Source organism: Bombina bombina, chromosome 1 (genome assembly GCF_027579735.1).
Source record: "Bombina bombina isolate aBomBom1 chromosome 1, aBomBom1.pri, whole genome shotgun sequence".
Classification (NCBI taxonomy): Eukaryota; Metazoa; Chordata; class Amphibia; order Anura; family Bombinatoridae; genus Bombina; species Bombina bombina.
Window position 1 is genome coordinate 309,507,852 of NC_069499.1, and position 18,960 is coordinate 309,526,811.

An 18,960-nucleotide genomic window follows, 5' to 3' on the forward strand; every position below is an offset into this window, starting at 1 on the left:
TATATGTTTCATTATATGAAGGCTCCACCTACCAGCTGCCTGCCTGCTGTTCCTGGATGCAGGTTTAATGCATAAAGTAAAACTGCTTATAAAGTCGCTGCATATATTTGTTTCTCTCCACAAAAAACTGTAACAGTACATCTAAATCTCATATGCCACACCTTTTAAATGGAGAGCATTAAACATTTGTGAAAATAACTGAGGGCATGCAGGCATTCGTATATACCGGCCCCTTATCCCAACAAGTGGGACAGGACCACCAGGATATGCACAGTGTACAGGAAATGCAGCACAGGTTTTCAGAAAGCTGGAGAAACCCTAAATTATACCCTCCTGTATTTATTCATGCCTCTAATGGAAGGGGGTGGTTGGACCATTGCAGCAGCTTCCATGGTGTACTGAGAAGAGTCAAACCTCCTTTCTTCATTAGTGAAACATAAGCTCCTGCACAGCCCACCAAACTCCAAATAGATGAAAACGAAACAGACTCAAGTAGGAAGGGGAGCGTAATATAGGGATCAATCACAAGCCTTGAGAAAAACCTTAAGAAGCTAATTTTTTTGAGCATTGTATGCCAACCATAATGGGGATTACAGTAGGCAATAGAGAATATAAATTAGCATTGTATGCCAACCATAATGGTGATTACAGTAGGCAATAGAGAATATAAATTAGCATTATATGCCAACCATAATGGTGATTACAGTAGGCAATAGAGAATATAAATTAGCATTGTATGCCAACCATAATGGGGATTACAGTAGGCAATAGAGAATATAAATTAGCATTGTATGCCAACCATAATGGGGATTACAGTAGGCAATAGAGAATATAAATTAGCATTGTATGCCAACCATGATGGGGATTATAGTAGGCAATAGAGAATATAAATTAGCATTGTATGCCAACCATGACGGGGATTATAGTAGGGCATAGAGAATAAAAATTAGCATTGTATGCAACCATGTGACAGGGATTATAGAAGGCAATAGAGAATATAAATTAGCATTGTATGCCGACGATATTCTTTTGACTTTAGAATCCCAACACTTCTATACCAGCTACTTTACAGGAATTTAATAACTACCAAGAAGTATCTAATTTTCATTTAAATCTATCTAACTCTGAACTCTTGAATATCTCCATCCCACAAGAACTGGGGGCAGCTGTTCAAACGCACAAACATCAAATATTTAGGTATATACACCTTACCCCCTCTCCATCCACACTGTTTGACTGCAACTATAAACAATTAACCCCTTAAAGACCGAGAATTTTAGAGAAAAACTTGCTCAAAAGACTGGATCATTTTTAACATTTTTGCTATCACTCCATTTAAACAGAAATAAAGCCTTTGTTTTGTGATTTACCTATGAAACCTATATATTTTTTTTGGCATAAAAGAGCTTTCAGCGGATAACTGTTTTAACTAGCTATTTATTCACAGAATTAAGAGAGGATTCTACATTTACCAAAGTATAGAAAATTATTATCACATTCCCCAAAAACATGTAGCTTTCTAACTCATTGGCATCTTCTGATTCAGCTAAGATCACACATATTGTGCATTATTTTTTATTATTTCAAGGTTTTATCTGCCGCCGTGTATACCATGTTCTAAATTGATGAAATGGGGTAACTCTCATTTTGTATAGCAGAACTGTACAAATTCTTAGAATTGACCCCCAAAACATATATTTTTAAAGTAGACAACCAAAAGTATTGATCTAGGCCCATTTTGGTATATTTTATTACACATTCTGGCCATCAGATCATATAAAACAGTGTTTTTCACTGAAATTATTTACACACATGTGCAGTCAGAAGACAATTGCTTTGCAAAGCTTCTCTGACATGAAGGGGTTTACCATTGCTTTTTGGTGATCAGAAGACCGCTAATTGCACCTGCACACTACATTTCTGAAAGAGGATCTATTTTAAAAATGTATTTTTACCCATTTAAGTGCAGCAATCCCTTACCATTGCCCCCCCCTTATTAATATTTCTTTCATGTAATTAGCAAGAGTCCATGAGCTAGTGACGTATGGGATATACATTCCTACCAGGAGGGGCAAAGTTTCCCAAACCTCAAAATGCCTATAAATACACCCCTCACCACACCCACAATTCAGTTTTACAAACTTTGCCTCCGATGGAGGTGGTGAAGTAAGTTTGTGCTAGATTCTACGTTGATATGCGCTCCGCAGCAAGTTGGAGCCCGGTTTTCCTCTCAGCGTGCAGTGAATGTCAGAGGGATGTGAGGAGAGTATTGCCTATTTGAATGCAGTGATCTCCTTCTACGGGGTCTATTTCATAGGTTCTCTGTTATCGGTCGTAGAGATTCATCTCTTACCTCCCTTTTCAGATCGACGATATACTCTTATATATACCATTACCTCTGCTGATTCTCGTTTCAGTACTGGTTTGGCTTTCTACAAACATGTAGATGAGTGTCCTGGGGTAAGTAAATCTTATTTTCTGTGACACTCTAAGCTATGGTTGGGCACTTTGTTTATAAAGTTCTAAATATATGTATTCAAACATTTATTTGCCTTGACTCAGAATGTTCAACTTTCCTTATTTTCAGACAGTCAGTTTCATATTTGGGATAATGCATTTGATTTACTCATTTTTTCTTACCTTCAAAAATTTGACTTTTTTCCCTGTGGGCTGTTAGGCTCGCGGGGGCTGAAAATGCTTCATTTTATTGCGTCATTCTTGGCGCGGACTTTTTTGGCGCAAAAATTATTTTCCGTTTCCGGCGTCATACGTGTCGCCGGAAGTTACGTCATTTTTTTGACGTTATTTTGCGCCAAAAATGTCGGCGTTCCGGATGTGGCGTCATTTTGGCGCCAAAAAGCATTTAGGCGCCAGATAATGTGGGCGTCTTATTGGCGCTAAAAAATATGGGCGTCGCTTTTGTCTCCACATTATTTAAGTCTCATTTTTCATTGCTTCTGGTTGCTAGAAGCTTGTTTTTTGGCATTTTTTCCCATTCCTGAAACTGTCATTTAAAGAATTTGATCAATTTTGCTTTATATGTTGTTGTTTTTTCTCTTACATATTGCAAGATGTCTCACGTTGCATCTGAGTCAGAAGATACTACAGGAAAATCGCTGTCTAGTGCTGGATCTACCAAAGCTAAGTGTATCTGCTGTAAACTTTTGGTAGCTATTCCTCCAGCTGTTTGTATTGATTGTCATGACAAACTTGTTAAAGCAGATAATATTTCCTTTAGTAAAGTACCATTGCCTGTTGCAGTTCCTTCAACATCTAAGGTGCAGAATGTTCCTGATAACATAAGAGATTTTGTTTCTGAATCCATAAAGAAGGCTATGTCTGTTATTTCTCCTTCTAGTAAACGTAAAAAATCTTTTAAAACTTCTCTCCCTACAGATGAATTTTTAAATGAACATCATCATTCTGATTCTGATGACTCTTCTGGTTCAGAGGATTCTGTCTCAGAGGTTGATGCTGATAAATCTTCATATTTATTTAAAATGGAATTTATTCGTTCTTTACTTAAAGAAGTTCTAATTGCTTTAGAAATAGAGGATTCTGGTCCTCTTGATACTAATTCTAAACGTTTGGATAAGGTATTTAAATCTCCTGTGGTTATTCCAGAAGTTTTTCCTGTTCCTAATGCTATTTCTGCAGTAATTTCCAAAGAATGGGATAAATTGGGTAATTCATTTACTCCCTCTAAACGTTTTAAGCAATTATATCCTGTGCCGTCTGACAGATTAGAATTTTGGGACAAAATCCCTAAAGTTGATGGGGCTATTTCTACCCTTGCTAAACGTACTACTATTCCTACGTCAGATGGTACTTCGTTTAAGGATCCTTTAGATAGGAAAATTGAGTCCTTTCTAAGAAAAGCTTATCTGTGTTCAGGTAATCTTCTTAGACCTGCTATATCTTTGGCTGATGTTGCTGCAGCTTCAACTTTTTGGTTGGAAACCTTAGCGCAACAAGTAACACATCATGATTCTCATGATATTATTCTTCTTCTTCAGCATGCTAATAATTTTATCTGTGATGCCATCTTTGATATTATCAGAGTTGATGTCAGGTTTATGTCTCAAGCCATAAAGCTCTTCTAGCTAAAATAGCTAAAGACTTGGAATGCTGATATGGCTTCTAAATCATCTCTACTTTCCATTTCTTTCCAGGGTAACAAATTATTTGGTTCTCAGTTGGATTCTATTATTTCAACTGTTACTGGTGGGAAAGGAACTTTTTTACCACAGGATAAAAAATCTAAGGGTAAAAACAGAGCTAATAATCGTTTTCGTTCCTTTCGTTTCAACAAAGAACAAAAACCTGATCCTTCATCCTCAGGAGCAGTTTTAGTTTGGAAACCATCTCCAATCTGGAATAAATCCAAGCCAGCCAGAAAGGCAAAGCCTGCTTCTAAGTCCACATGAAGGTGCGGCCCTCATTCCAGCTCAGCTGGTAGGGGGCAGGTTACGTTTTTTCAAAGAAATTTGGATCAATTCTGTTCACAATCTTTGGATTCAGAACATTGTTTCAGAAGGGTACAGAATTGGTTTCAAGATGAGACCTCCTGCAAAGAGATTTTTTCTTTCCTGTGTCCCAGTAAATCCAGTAAAAGCTCAAGCATTTCTGAATTGTGTTTCAGATCTAGAGTTAACTGGAGTAATTATGCCAGTTCCAGTTCAGGAACAGGGGATGGGGTTTTATTCAAATCTCTTCATTGTACCAAAGAAGGAGAATTCCTTCAGACCAGTTCTGGATCTAAAAATATTGAATCGTTATGTAAGGATACCAACGTTCAAGATGGTAACTGTAAGGACTATTTTGCCTTTTGTTCAGCAAGGGAATTATATGTCCACAATAGATTTACAGGATGCATATCTGCATATTCCGATTCATCCGGATCATTATCGGTTCCTGAGATTCTCTTTTCTGGACAAGCATTACCAGTTTGTGGCTCTGCCGTTTGACCTTGCTACAGCTCCAAGAATTTTTACAAAGGTTCTCGGTGCCCTTCTGTCTGTAATCAGAGAACAGGGTATTGTGGTATTTCCTTATTTGGACGATATCTTGGTACTTGCTCAGTCTTTACATTTAGCAGAATTTCATACGAATCGACTTGTGTTGTTTCTTCAAGATCATGGTTGGAGGATCAATTTACCAAAAAGTTCATTGATTCCTCAGACAAGGGTAACCTTTCTGGGTTTCCAAATAGATTCAGTGTCCATGACTCTGTCTTTAACAGACAAGAGGCGTCTAAAACTGATGGCAGCTTGTCGAAACCTTCAGTCACAATCATTCCCTTCGGTAGCCTTATGCATGGAAATTCTAGGTCTTATGACTGCTGCATCGGACGCGATCCCCTTTGCTCGTTTTCACATGCGACCTCTTCAGCTTTGTATGCTGAATCAATGGTGCAAGGATTACACAAAGATATCTCAATTCATATCTTTAAAACCGATTGTTCGACACTCTCTAACGTGGTGGACAGATCACCATCGTTTAATTCAGGGGGCTTCTTTTGTGCTTCCGACCTGGACTGTAATTTCAACAGATGCAAGTCTCACAGGTTGGGGAGCTGTGTGGGGATCTCTGACGGCACAAGGAGTTTGGGAATCTCAGGAGGTGAGATTACCGATCAATATTTTGGAACTCCGTGCAATTTTCAGAGCTCTTCAGTTTTGGCCTCTTCTGAAGAGAGAATCGTTCATTTGTTTTCAGACAGACAATGTCACAACTGTGGCATACATCAATCATCAAGGAGGAACTCACAGTCCTCTGGCTATGAAAGAATATCTCGAATTTTGGTTTGGGCGGAATCCAGCTCCTGTCTAATCTCTGCGGTTCATATCCCAGGTGTAGACAATTGGGAAGCGGATTATCTCAGTCGCCAAACGTTGCATCCGGGCGAATGGTCTCTTCACCCAGAGGTATTTCTTCAGATCGTTCAAATGTGGGAACTTCCAGAAATAGATTTGATGGCGTCCCATCTAAACAAGAAACTTCCCAGGTATCTGTCCAGATCCCGGGATCCTCAGGCGGAGGCAGTGGATGCATTATCACTTCCTTGGAAGTATCATCCTGCCTATATCTTTCCGCCCCTAGTTCTTCTTCCAAGAGTAATCTCCAAGATTCTGAAGGAATGCTAGTTTGTTCTGCTGGTAGCTCCGGCATGGCCTCACAGGTTTTGGTATGCGGATCTTGTCCGGATGGCCTCTTGCCAACCGTGGACTCTTCCGTTAAGACCAGACCTTCTGTCACAAGGTCCTTTTTTCCATCAGGATCTGAAATCCTTAAATTTAAAGGTATGGAGATTGAATGCTTGATTCTTCGTCAAAGAGGTTTCTCTGACGCTGTGATTAATACTATGTTACAGGCTCGTAAATCTGTATCTAGAGAGATATATTATAGAGTCTGGAAGACTTATATTTCTTGGTGTCTTTCTCATCATTTTTCTTGGCATTCTTTCAGAATTCCGAGAATTTTACAGTTTCTTCAGGATGGTTTAGATAAAGGTTTGTCCGCAAGTTCCTTGAAAGGACAAATCTCTGCTCTTTCTGTTCTTTTTCACAGAAAGATTGCTATTCTTCCTGATATTCATTGTTTTGTACAAGCTTTGGTTCGTATAAAACCTGTCATTAAGTCAATTTCTCCTCCTTGGAGTTTGAATTTGGTTCTGGGGGCTCTTCAAGCTCCTCCGTTTGAACCTATGCATTCATTGGACATTAAATTACTTTCTTGGAAAGTTTTGTTCCTTTTGGCCATCTCTTCTGCCAGAAGAGTTTCTGAATTATCTGCTCTTTCTTGTGAGTCTCCTTTTCTGATTTTTCATCAGGATAAGGCGGTGTTGCGAACTTCTTTTGAATTTTTACCTAAAGTTGTGAATTCTAACAACATTAGTAGAGAAATTGTGGTTCCTTCATTATGTCCTAATCCTAAGAATTCTAAGGAGAAATCGTTGCATTCTTTGGATGTTGTTAGAGCTTTGAAATATTATGTTGAAGCTACTAAATCTTTCAGAAAGACTTCTAGTCTATTTGTTATCTTTTCCGGTTCTAGAAAAGGCCAGAAAGCTTCTGCCATTTCTTTGGCATCTTGGTTGAAATCTTTAATTCATCTTGCCTATGTTGAGTCGGGTAAAACTCCGCCTCAGAGAATTACAGCTCATTCTACTAGGTCAGTTTCTACTTCCTGGGCGTTTAGGAATGAAGCTTCGGTTGATCAGATTTGCAAAGCAGCAACTTGGTCCTCTTTGCATACTTTTACTAAATTCTACCATTTTGATGTATTTTCTTCTTCTGAAGCAGTTTTTGGTAGAAAAGTACTTCAGGCAGCGGTTTCAGTTTGAATCTTCTGCTTATGTTTTTCGTTAAACTTTATTTTGGGTGTGGATTATTTTCAGCAGGAATTGGCTGTCTTTATTTTATCCCTCCCTCTCTAGTGACTCTTGTGTGGAAAGATCCACATCTTGGGTAATCATTATCCCATACGTCACTAGCTCATGGACTCTTGCTAATTACATGAAAGAAAACATAATTTATGTAAGAACTTACCTGATAAATTCATTTCTTTCATATTAGCAAGAGTCCATGAGGCCCGCCCTTTTTTTGTGGTGGTTATGATTTTGTATAAAGCACAATTATTCCAATTCCTTATTTTATATGCTTTCGCACTTTTTTATCACCCCACTTCTTGGCTATTCGTTAAACTGAATTGTGGGTGTGGTGAGGGGTGTATTTATAGGCATTTTGAGGTTTGGGAAACTTTGCCCCTCCTGGTAGGAATGTATATACCATACGTCACTAGCTCATGGACTCTTGCTAATATGAAAGAAATGAATTTATCAGGTAAGTTCTTACATAAATTATGTTTTTTTTATTTGTTGTAGGGAATTGAACCTTCCTCTCCCCTGGCAAAGATATATTTTGCAGTGTAGTGTCCCTCCCACCACCCACAATCACTAACACTTAGTGTAGGGGCTGCCTCATCCCTCCCACCATTGCCATAATGATCCCCTGCCCCATCCCTTCCACCACTCACCATCACTATAACTTAGTAATGGCTGCCTATCCATTCCATCATCCACTCTGTTATTTTAGAATATTTATCTGTAGTGTAGCGGATTTCCCTCCATCCTACCAGCATGTTAGTTCTGCAGTATAGCGACCCTCCCACCACCAGAGAGAAAAAAATATTCTGCAGTGTAGCGGATTTCTATCCCTCTCACTGGCAGTGTAGTCTTCCTTCCACCACCCATGATCGTTGCATGCAAGCTCGGATCCCACCCGTCCACGGCAGTATCTGATGCAGGCAGTGACATTGCCTGTATAGGATCTGCTGTCATATGGTAAGGGAGCATGATCAGTGCTCCCTTACCATATGAAGGGGGAAGCCTTCTGCCCCGGCTGCAGTCTCGGCTGTCTAAGCTGACAACCAGGACTGCAGCATGCTGTAGTGTTGGACGTAGGTACTAAGTCAACAGGGTATGCTGGGCAAAGTACCCTGTAACGACGTACCTACGGTTATTAAGCTTCAGGGGTTAATGTCTGATATCTCCAGAGATCTGTCAACATGGAGAAATAAGATCATCTCCTGGCTTAGGTGTATAAAAGTAATTAGTAAAAATGAACATACTGCCGCGGATCCTATACCTTTGCACACAACTTCTTAAAGCATTTATATATGTATATTAGAGAGTTACATCTGGAGAGACATCAGACCTAGAGTTAATAGACATACTCTCTATCTCCCCATGGAGATTGGCGGTCTAGGCCTACAAAAACTTGATCTTTATAAAAAAAAGGCAATTACCTTGCAACACCAAGCAGATAGTTGCATGAATTCACTTGTTCAGAAGTTCTGGATTCAGCTGAGTAGGGAAATTCTTAAAATAGAACATTTGTGGACTTTGAGTTGGTTGCCTTCATACGCTAGTCCTCGAATTGTAAAGGCATACTCGTTTCTAGAGGAATTCTACAATCAATGGGATAAGATAATTAATGTATATCATCTATTCCCTCTCATCTAACATAATACACCAAAAATCTGAATGTTGAACTACATATGTACAGAATAAATAGAAATGATAGTCCTCTTTTGACTCTGGTGGCTTTCTCTACACTTTTGGGACAAAATTGAAGTCTTATCTGATAAATTCATTTATTTCATAGTGTTGAGAGTCCATGATCCATTATTCCTGGAATTTTCCCAAACCTTGAGAACTCTATAAAATCCCCACCACCACACTAGTAAATAAGTCTGACATATATCCAAGCAAAAGAGTTAGGAAAAGAAATACGAACCAAATAATGTAAGCAAGGAAAAATAAATGTGCTCAACAATAAACCAAGACCAAAAAACAGAGTGGGGTCTTGTGGACTCTTACCACAATGAAAGAAATGAATTTATCAGGTAAGCATAAATTGTTTTCTTTCATAAAGGTGGTGAGAGTCCACAATCAATTACTCCATGAGTAATGAGAAATAAGGGACGGATAATCCCAACTCTCCCGGAAGTTTAGGGAGTCTCCCGCATTGTAATAGCACCTCCTTGATACCCGCAAATTAAATTAAATATCCCGTAAACTCCTTTCATCACACCAAAACGTCAAACACGTTCACAACATAATGCTCACAGGCAGCATGCACAGGCCAAACATTGTGTAAGCATCAATTATTGTGGTAACCCTGCAATAAGGGCATTCATCCTGGCTTGACACTTCCTATTGACAAAAGACGTTTAGGTAATTCAACTGACAACCAATCACAGAGCGCAAGGGGTGTGACCCCATGTACGTTTTACCAGGTAACTCTAAGCGTGGTGTTGAGCTTGCGCATATGCCCTGAGTGATGATGGTAAGCATCTGTAGGCATGGTCTTTCACAAAGTGCCCGGTTGGGCAGGCCTGAGTATGTTTGTTTGATTTGGTGGATGCGGTGTTTGTGTGCTATTCAGATCTGGATAAGTGGTGACCCCGGGAAAGGTGAGAGTGCACAGCGCATCAGAACTAACTGTATAAATAATAATGTTATATAGGGGCGTGCCATTATCCGCCAATAGAGCTCCAGAGGTTATGTAGAGCAGCCAATGAGCAGCGAGTACTGAAAAGCTGCACTTTAACCATGTACTAAACTGTACAGACTTATAACTGCTCCAGTTATGCACCACTGTCATGTAGTTGGGTAAAGCTGCCTTTACAATGATTACACTGTTGTGTGTAGTAGATAGAGCTGTCCTCTCACTTTGTAAATTGCCAGTATTTTTTCTCAAACTTTTTTTTTGGGGTGGGGGGGTGGGGAGTCCAGGTGTGTGTGGGGGGGGGGTTCCTCCCTGAAAGTTTTTGCAGGTTGTGATGTCTAGGATAAATAGAACACCTTTTTTTTTATAGTGAAACAAAAAAATGTGTGCAAAAAAACCTGATGTAAGCAAAAAAATATGATTAGAAACTTTTTTAAAGGGGAATAACTTTAAAAAATAAATCTTTCCCAAGGCTTAATAGAGTACCCATATATAATAATAAATACTACTTACCTATAAGCACTAATGCACTAGAAAAAAACATCAGAAAACCAAACCAGTTCTGAAACATATCAGCAGAGAATATGGAATAGGAGTATGACCCAACAGGAGGAGGCAAAGGACAGGTCCCCATGAAAACTGCATAAACCTTGTGACTAATTCCCATGAGGTGAAAAAAAAAATGTCACTACCCATGCTCCCAATACATCCCTCCAACAATGCATTCTGAAGGGAAATCGGCGTCAACTTAGTCTGAGAACCCCCTCACTGAAGAATAACCTGCACATCTTCATTCTTCACCTTCCTCCAGTGGAGGCAAAGTCGAGACTAATTTACCAGTGAGGTGGGAGGGGTTTTATAGAGCTCTTGGGGTTGGGAATCTTTGGCTCCTCCTAGTGGCAGGGAACAGTAATTACCAAAAGTAATGGATCATGGACTCTTATTACATGTATAAAAGAAAAGTTCCAATACTCCTGTTTATAAATTGTATTTATCTGGTGCCCCTATTATTCAGAAATGATCAATAAAGCTCTGTAAAAAAATAACTATTTAATCTAATAACAAAGAGAGATGGAGAGTCCCAGAAATAGATCTTATTGTATCAAGCCTCAATTGTCAGGTCCCATTGTTTTTCAGCAGATATCCAACACCTCAAGCTCTGGGGACAGGTGCTCTAGCTCAGACTTGGGATTTCAATCTATTTTATGTCTTTCCTCCAATACCTTTGATTCCACAGATTCTTTGCGGAATACAGAAAGAAACTGCAACCTTTGTTATCCTCCCTTTCTGGACACAAAGGCCCAGTTTTCCTCTGCTGCAATGGTTGGCAATAGATCTACCTTGGGTACTACCATTATCAAGAAACATGCTTCATCAGTGTTCTGTCTTTTAACCTCTCTCAAATATTTATCTTATTTGTTTTTCTGCATGATGGGTATTTGCAAGGTCTAAATTCTAGGACTTTGAAATCCAAGTTTCAGGAATTATTTAAGTTATGTGGTGTTAACAACCTTTTGGTAAATCATTTCTTTCAGGCCCTGTCCCATATCTTTCCAGTATCCAGAAATTATATTCCAACCTGGGATCTTCTCTTGGTCCTTGATACCTTATTGGATTCACCTTTTGATCCCCTCTAAAGAAGTTTTCCTCTAGTTTTTGACACTTAAAACTATCTTTCAATCAAAGAAACCTATATTGCCTTCCATTAGGATAAAGTTGTGCTACGTACAGTTTTATTAATTTTTTCCCTAAAGTTGTTTCGGATTTCCACAGATCTCAGGATATTGTTTTGCCATCCTTCTGTCCAGACAAACAAAAAGCACATGGGAAAAGCTCTTTATCATTTTGGATGTAGTTCCTTGCTTACATATTTACAAGAACTCGGTCAATTCGTAAGTCAGACTGGGTTTTTGTCATTCCTAAAGGACCTTGGTTAGGAAAGTGAAATGGATGGTTCAAGTAATATTTAATTTCTCCTTTTGAATATATAGTCTATACTATGAGGTGACGTTTTGTGTCTTGTTTCCAGTGTGTTTCCATCTGTCTAAGGTTCCCGCACCATATGAAGGGGAGCAGCCCTAGTGAACTGAAATACAATTTCAATCTTTTGATACTCTACATCTTATGAGTTACCATTAGCGCCCCCTAGTCACTAAGTGCCCAATTATTTTTTTTCAAGAAATCTCACAAGTACAATGAAACCCCTAATAAAGAGAATATATAAAAAATTACTAAAAAAATAACAAAGAAACAAACACCTAGATTAAGAGTTTTGCGTTAACAGGGGTGCGGTGCTAACAAGCAGTTTATGCTCACCGTTAACTTACAGACAGCGCTGGTATTACAGGTTTTTACAAACCCGGCATTAGCCTCAAAAAAGTGAGCAAAGAGCAAAATTTTGTTCCACATCTCACCTCAATACCAGCGCTGCTTATGTTAGCGGTAAGCAGGTAAAACGTGCTTGTGCACGATTTCCCCATAGGAATCAATGAGGGAGAGCCAGCTGAAAAAACACCTGCAAATAAGCAGCGTAAAGCTCCTAACATAGCCCCATTAATTCCTATGGGGAAATAAAATTTATGTTTACACCTAACACGAACCCCGAGTCTAAACACCCTTAATCTTTTATATTTATTAACCCCTAATCTGCTGCTCCCAACATCGCCGACACCTACATTTTATTTATTAACCCCTAATCTGCCGCCTCCTATGTCGCCGCAACCTACCTACATTTATTAATCTCAACAGCGTGGGAGCACTCAGACATCTGCTCAGTGTGGTCGTTGGCTGTTAGTGTGAACTTCACGTAAGTAAACACACACCCCTTCCTGACGTCACAATGACGCTCCAAAGATGAATCCGCTGTACCGGTGCAATGTGAGAAGCGATCCACCACCGCTTCAAGAAACAAAAAGTAACAATGTCCAAAGCACCTGGTAGCTGTGAGGAATAAGGATTAGAGGAAAAAATAAACAGAGGCTCTAATACGTTGCAGAATGTCTGTATTCCAAAATCAAACGGCAATAGCAAAGGTAACAGACAGGCAATATGGAAAGCAGGTCAAACGCGTTTCATATATGTTACATTACTTCAGTCACTGAAGAAGTAATGTAACATATATGAAAAACAAAACACTAAATTACAGAAAATAATAAAATAATTACAAGATTTTTAAACTAATTACACCTACTCTAATCCCCCCTAACAAAATAAAAAAGCCCCCCCCCAAAATAAAAAAAAAGCCCTACCCTACACTAAATTACAAATAGCCCTTAAAAGGGCCTTTTGCGGGGCATTGCTCCAAAGTAATCGGCTCTTTTACCTGTAAAAAAAAAAAAGTACAAATACCCACCACCCACACAACCAACGCTACTCTAAAACCCACCCAATCCCCTCTTAAAAAACCGTAAGACGTCTTCACCCAACCGGGCAGAAGTGGACCTCCAGACGGGCAGAAGTCTTCATCCAGACGGCATCTTCTATCTTAATCCATCCGGCGCGGAGCGGGTCCATCTTCAAGAAATCCGAAGCAGAGCATCCTCTTCTAACGGCGGCCGACGACTGAATAAAAGTTCCTTTAAATTACGTCATCCAAGATGGCGTCCCTTCAATTCCAATTGGCTGATAGAATTCTATCAGCCAATCGGAATTAAGGTAGCAAAAATCCTATTGGCTGATCCAATCAGCCAATAGGATTGAGCTGGTATTCTATTGGCTATTCCAATCAGCCAATAGAATGCCAGTTCTTTTTTCTACCTTAATTTCCGATTGGCTGATAGAATTCTATCAGCTAATCGGAATTGAAGGGACGCCATCATGGATGACGTCATTGTAAAGGAACCTTCATTCAGTCGTCGGCAGTCGCCGTTAGAAGAGGATGCTCCGCGTCGGATGTCTTGAAGATGGACCCGCTCCACGCTGGATGGATGAAGATAGAAGATGCCGTCTGGATGAAGACTTCTGCCCGTCTGGAGGTCCACTTAATGTTGGGGGGGGGGTATATGTACTTTTTTTTTTTATAGGTAAAAGAGCCGATTACTTTGGGGCAATGCCCCACAAAAGGCCCTTTTAAGGGCTATTTATAATTTAGTGTAGGGTAGGGCTTTTTTTTATTTTGGGGCACTTTTTTATTTTGTTAGGGGGATTAGAGTAGGTGTAATTAGTTTAAAAATCTTGTAATTATTTTATTATTTTCTGTAATTTAGTGGGGGGGTTTCGTACTTTAAATAAATTAAATACAATTAAATAAAATTATCTAATTTGATTAATTATAGTGTAGTGTTAGGTGTTATTGTAACTTAGGTTAGGTTTTTATTTTACAGGTCAATTAGTCTTTATTTTAACTAGGTAGTTATTAAATAGTTAATAACTATTTAATAACTATTGTACCTAGTTAAAATAAATACAATGTTGCCTGTAAAATAAAAATAAACCCTAAGATAGCTACAATGTAACTATTAGTTATATTGTAGCTATCTTAGGTTGTTTTTTTTTTATCGGTAAATATTTAGTTTTAAGTAGGAATTATTTAGTGAATTGTAGTAATTTTATTTAGATTTATTTAAATTATATTTAAGTTAGGGGGTGTTAGGGTTAGTGGCGGCGACGTTGGGGGCGGCAGGGGGTTAATAATTAACTAGTGTTTGCGATGCGGGAGTGCGGCGGTTTAGGGGTTAATATATTATAGTGGCGGCGATGTCCGGTACGGCAGATTAGGGGTTAAAATATTTATTTTGTTTGCGATGTGGGGGGGCCTCGGTTTAGTGGTTAATAGGTAGTTTATGGGTGTTAGTGTACTTTTTAGCACTTTAGTTAAGAGTTTTATGCTATGGCGTTGTAGTGTAAAACTCTTAACTACTAATTTTAAAATGCGGTATCAGTCTTGACAGGAGTGGCTATACCGCTCACTTTTTGGAAGACTTGTAATACCGGCGGCTATGCAAGTCCCATTGAAAATATAGGATACGCAATTGACGTAAGTGGATTTGCGGTATTTTTAAGTCTGGCCAAAAAAGTGAGCAGTACACCTGTACCTGCAAGACTCGTAATACCAGTGGGCGTTAAAAAGCAGCATTGGGACCTCTCAATGCTCCTTTTTAACCCTAACGCAAGACTCGTTATCTAGCCGAAAGTGAATTAGTTACTGTAAATAAAAAAAAAAATAAAAAATAAATAAATAAATAAATATATATATATATATATATATATATATATATATATATATATATTGTCCCTTTAAATAAAGGATATCGGTCCCAATAGATCTCTAGCATTGTATTTCAATGTCTCTCAAAGATGCAGATATCACATATGGTTTAGTACGTTCCAATTCTTATTGAAATCGTTTAAAATTCAAATGACACTCACATTTTTCTGAGCAATCTAAATTCTCAATGATTAGTGCCTTTCGTATGATTACCGGATCACATGCTGCCACTGCCAAGCACAGAAGCAATGCTGCTTGGAAAAATAACATAATTTATGTAAGAACTTACCTGATAAATTCATTTCTTTCATATTAGCAAGAGTCCATGAGCTAGTGACGTATGGGATATACATTCCTACCAGGAGGGGCAAAGTTTCCCAAACCTCAAAATGCCTATCAATACACCCCTCACCACACCCACAAATCAGTTTAACGAATAGCCAAGAAGTGGGGTGATAAGAAAAAAGTGCAAAAGCATAAAAAATAAGGAATTGGAATAATTGTGCTTTATACAAAAAAATCATAACCACCACAAAAAAGGGTGGGCCTCATGGACTCTTGCTAATATGAAAGAAATGAATTTATCAGGTAAGTTCTTACATAAATTGTTTTCTTTCATGTAATTGGCAAGAGTCCATGAGCTAGTGACGTATGGGATAATGAATACCCAAGATGTGGATCTTCCACGCAAGAGTCACTAGAGAGGGAGGGATAAAATAAAGACAGCCAATTCCGCTGAAAAATAATCCACACCCAAAACAAAGTTTAAATCTTATAATGAAAAAAACTGAAATTATAAGAAGAAGAATCAAACTGAAACAGCTGCCTGAAGTACTTTTCTACCATAGACTGCTTCTGAAGAAGAAAACACATCAAAATGGTAGAATTTAGTAAAAGTATGCAAAGAAGACCAAGTTACTGCTTTGCAAATCTGATCAACCGAAGCTTCATTCCTAAATGCCCAGGAAGTAGAGACTGACCTAGTCAAATGAGCTGTAATCCTTTGAGGCGGAGTTCTACCCGACTCAACATAAGCATGATGAATCAAAGACTTTAACCACGATGCCAAAGAAATGGCAGAAGCCTTCTGACCTTTCCTAGAACCAGAAAAGATAACAAATAGACTAGAAGTCTTTCGGAAATCTTTAGTAGCTTCAACATAATATTTCAAAGCTCTAACTACATCCAAAGAATGCAACGATCTTTCCTTAGAGTTCTTAGGATTAGGACACAATGAAGGAACTACAATTTCTCTACTAATGTTGTTAGAATTCACAACCTTAGGTAAAAATTTAAATGAAGTTCGCAAAACCGCCTTATCCTGATGAAAAATCAGAAAAGGAGACTCACAAGAAAGAGCAGATAATTCAGAAACTCTTCTAGCAGAAGAGATGGTCAAAAGAAACAAAACTATCCAAGAAAGTAATTTAATATCCAGCGAATGCATAGGTTCAAACGGAGGAGCTTGAAGAGCCCCCAGAACCAAATTCAAACTCCAAGGAGGAGAGATTGACTTAATGACAGGTTTTATACGAACCAAAGCCTGTACAAAACAATGAATATCAGGAAGATTAGCAATCTTTCTGTGAAAAAGAACAGAAAGAGCAGAGATTTGTCCTTTCAAGGAACTTGCAGACAAACCTTTATCCAAACCATCCTGAAGAAACTGTAAAATTCTAGGAATTCTAAAAGAATGCCAGGAAAAATGATGAGAAGAACACCAAGAAATGCAAGTCTTCCAGACTCCATAATATATCTTCCTAGATACAGATTTACGAGCCTGTAACATAGTATTAATTACGGAGTCAGAGAAACCTCTATGACTGAGAATCAAGCGTTCAATCTCCATACCTTCAAATTTAAGGATTTGAGATCCTGATGGAAATAAGGACCTTGCGATAGAAGGTCTGGTCTTAACGGAAGAGTCCACGGTTGGAAAGTAGCCATCCGGACAAGATCCGCATACCAAAACCTGTGAGGCCATGCTGGAGCCACCAGCAGAACAGACGAACGCTCCTTTAGAATCTTGGAAATCACTCTTGGAAGAAGAACTAGAGGCGGAAAGATATAGGCAGGATGATACTTCCAAGGAAGTGACAATGCATCCACTGCTTCCGCTTGAGGATCCCTGGATCTGGACAGATACCTGGGAAGCTTCTTGTTTATATGAGAAGCCATCAGATCTATTTCTGGAAGTCCCCACATTTGAACAATCTGAAGAAATACCTCTGGGTGAAGAGACCACTCGCCCGGATGTAATGTCTGGCGATTGAGATAATCCGCTTCCCAATTGTCTATACCTGGGATATGAACCGCAGAAATTAGACAGGAGCTGGATTCCACCCAAACAAGTATTTGAGATACTTCTTTCATAGCCAGAGGACTGTGAGTCCCTCCTTGATGATTGACATATGCCACGGTTGTGACATTGTCCGTCTGAAAACAAATGAACGACTCTCTCTTTAGAAGAGGCCACGACTGAAGAGCTCTGAAAATCGCACGGAGTTCCAAAATGTTGATTGTTAATCTCGCCTCCTGAGATTCCCAAACCCCTTGTGCTGTCAGAGACCCCCATACAGCTCCCCAACCTGTCAGACTTGCATCTGTTGAGATCACAGTCCAGGTCGGAAGAACAAAAGAAGCCCCCTGAACTAAACGATGGTGGTTTGTCCACCACGTCAGAGAGTGTCGTACAATCGGTTTTAAAGATATTAATTGAGATATCTTTGTATAATCCCTGCACCACTGGTTCAGCATACAGAGCTGAAGAGGTCGCATGTGAAAACGAGCAAAGGGGATCGCGTCCGATGCAGCAGTCATAAGACCTAGAATTTCCATGAATAAGGCTACTGAAGGGAATGATAGAGACTGAAGGTTTCGACAAGCTTAAACCAATTTCAGACGTCTTTTGTCCATCAGCGACAGAGTCATGGACACTGAATCTATCTGGAAACCTAAAAAGGTTACCCTTGTCTGAGGAATCAACGAACTCTTTGGTAAATTGATCCTCCAACCATGTTCTCGAAGAAACGATACAAGTCGATTCGTATGAGATTCTGCTAAAAGTGAAGACTGAGCAAGTACCAAGATATCGTCCAAATAAGGAAATACCACAATACCCTGTTCTCTGATTACAGATAGAAGGGCACGAGAACCTTTGTAAAAATCCTTGGAGCTGTTGCTAGGCCAAACGGCAGAGCCACAAACTGGTAATGCTTGTCTAGGAAAGAGAATCTCAGAAACTGATAGTGATCTGGATGAATCAGAATATGCAGATATGCATCTTGTAAATCTATCGTGGACATATAATGCCCTTGCTGAACAAAAGGCAGAATAGTCCTTATAGTTACCATTTTGAATGTTGGTATCCATACATAATGATTCAATATTTTTAAATCCAGAACTGGTCTGAAGGAATTCTCCTTCTTTGGTACAATGAAGAGATTTGAGTAAAACCCAAGCCCCTGTTCCAGAACTGGAACTGGCACAATTACTCCAGCCAACTCTAGATCTGAAACACATTTCAGAAATTCTTGAGCCTTCACTGGATTTATTGGGACACGGGAAAGAAAAAATCTTCTTGCAGGAGGCCTTATCTTGAAGCCTATTCTGTACCCTTGTGAAACAATGTTCTGAATCCAAAGATTGTGAATCGAATTGATCCAAATTTCTTTGAAAAAACGTAATCTGCCCCCTACCAGCTGGGCTGGAATGAGGGCCGCACCTTCATGTGGACTTGGG

General features: G+C 39.1%; 1 protein-coding gene across 1 annotated transcript in view; it reads left to right on the forward strand.

Annotated features, from left to right (window-relative positions):
* Positions 1-18,960, forward strand: part of LOC128645246 (ras guanine nucleotide exchange factor F) — a 137,290-nt gene that overhangs the window by 69,324 nt on the left and 49,006 nt on the right. The gene's annotated exons all lie outside the window — the stretch shown is intronic.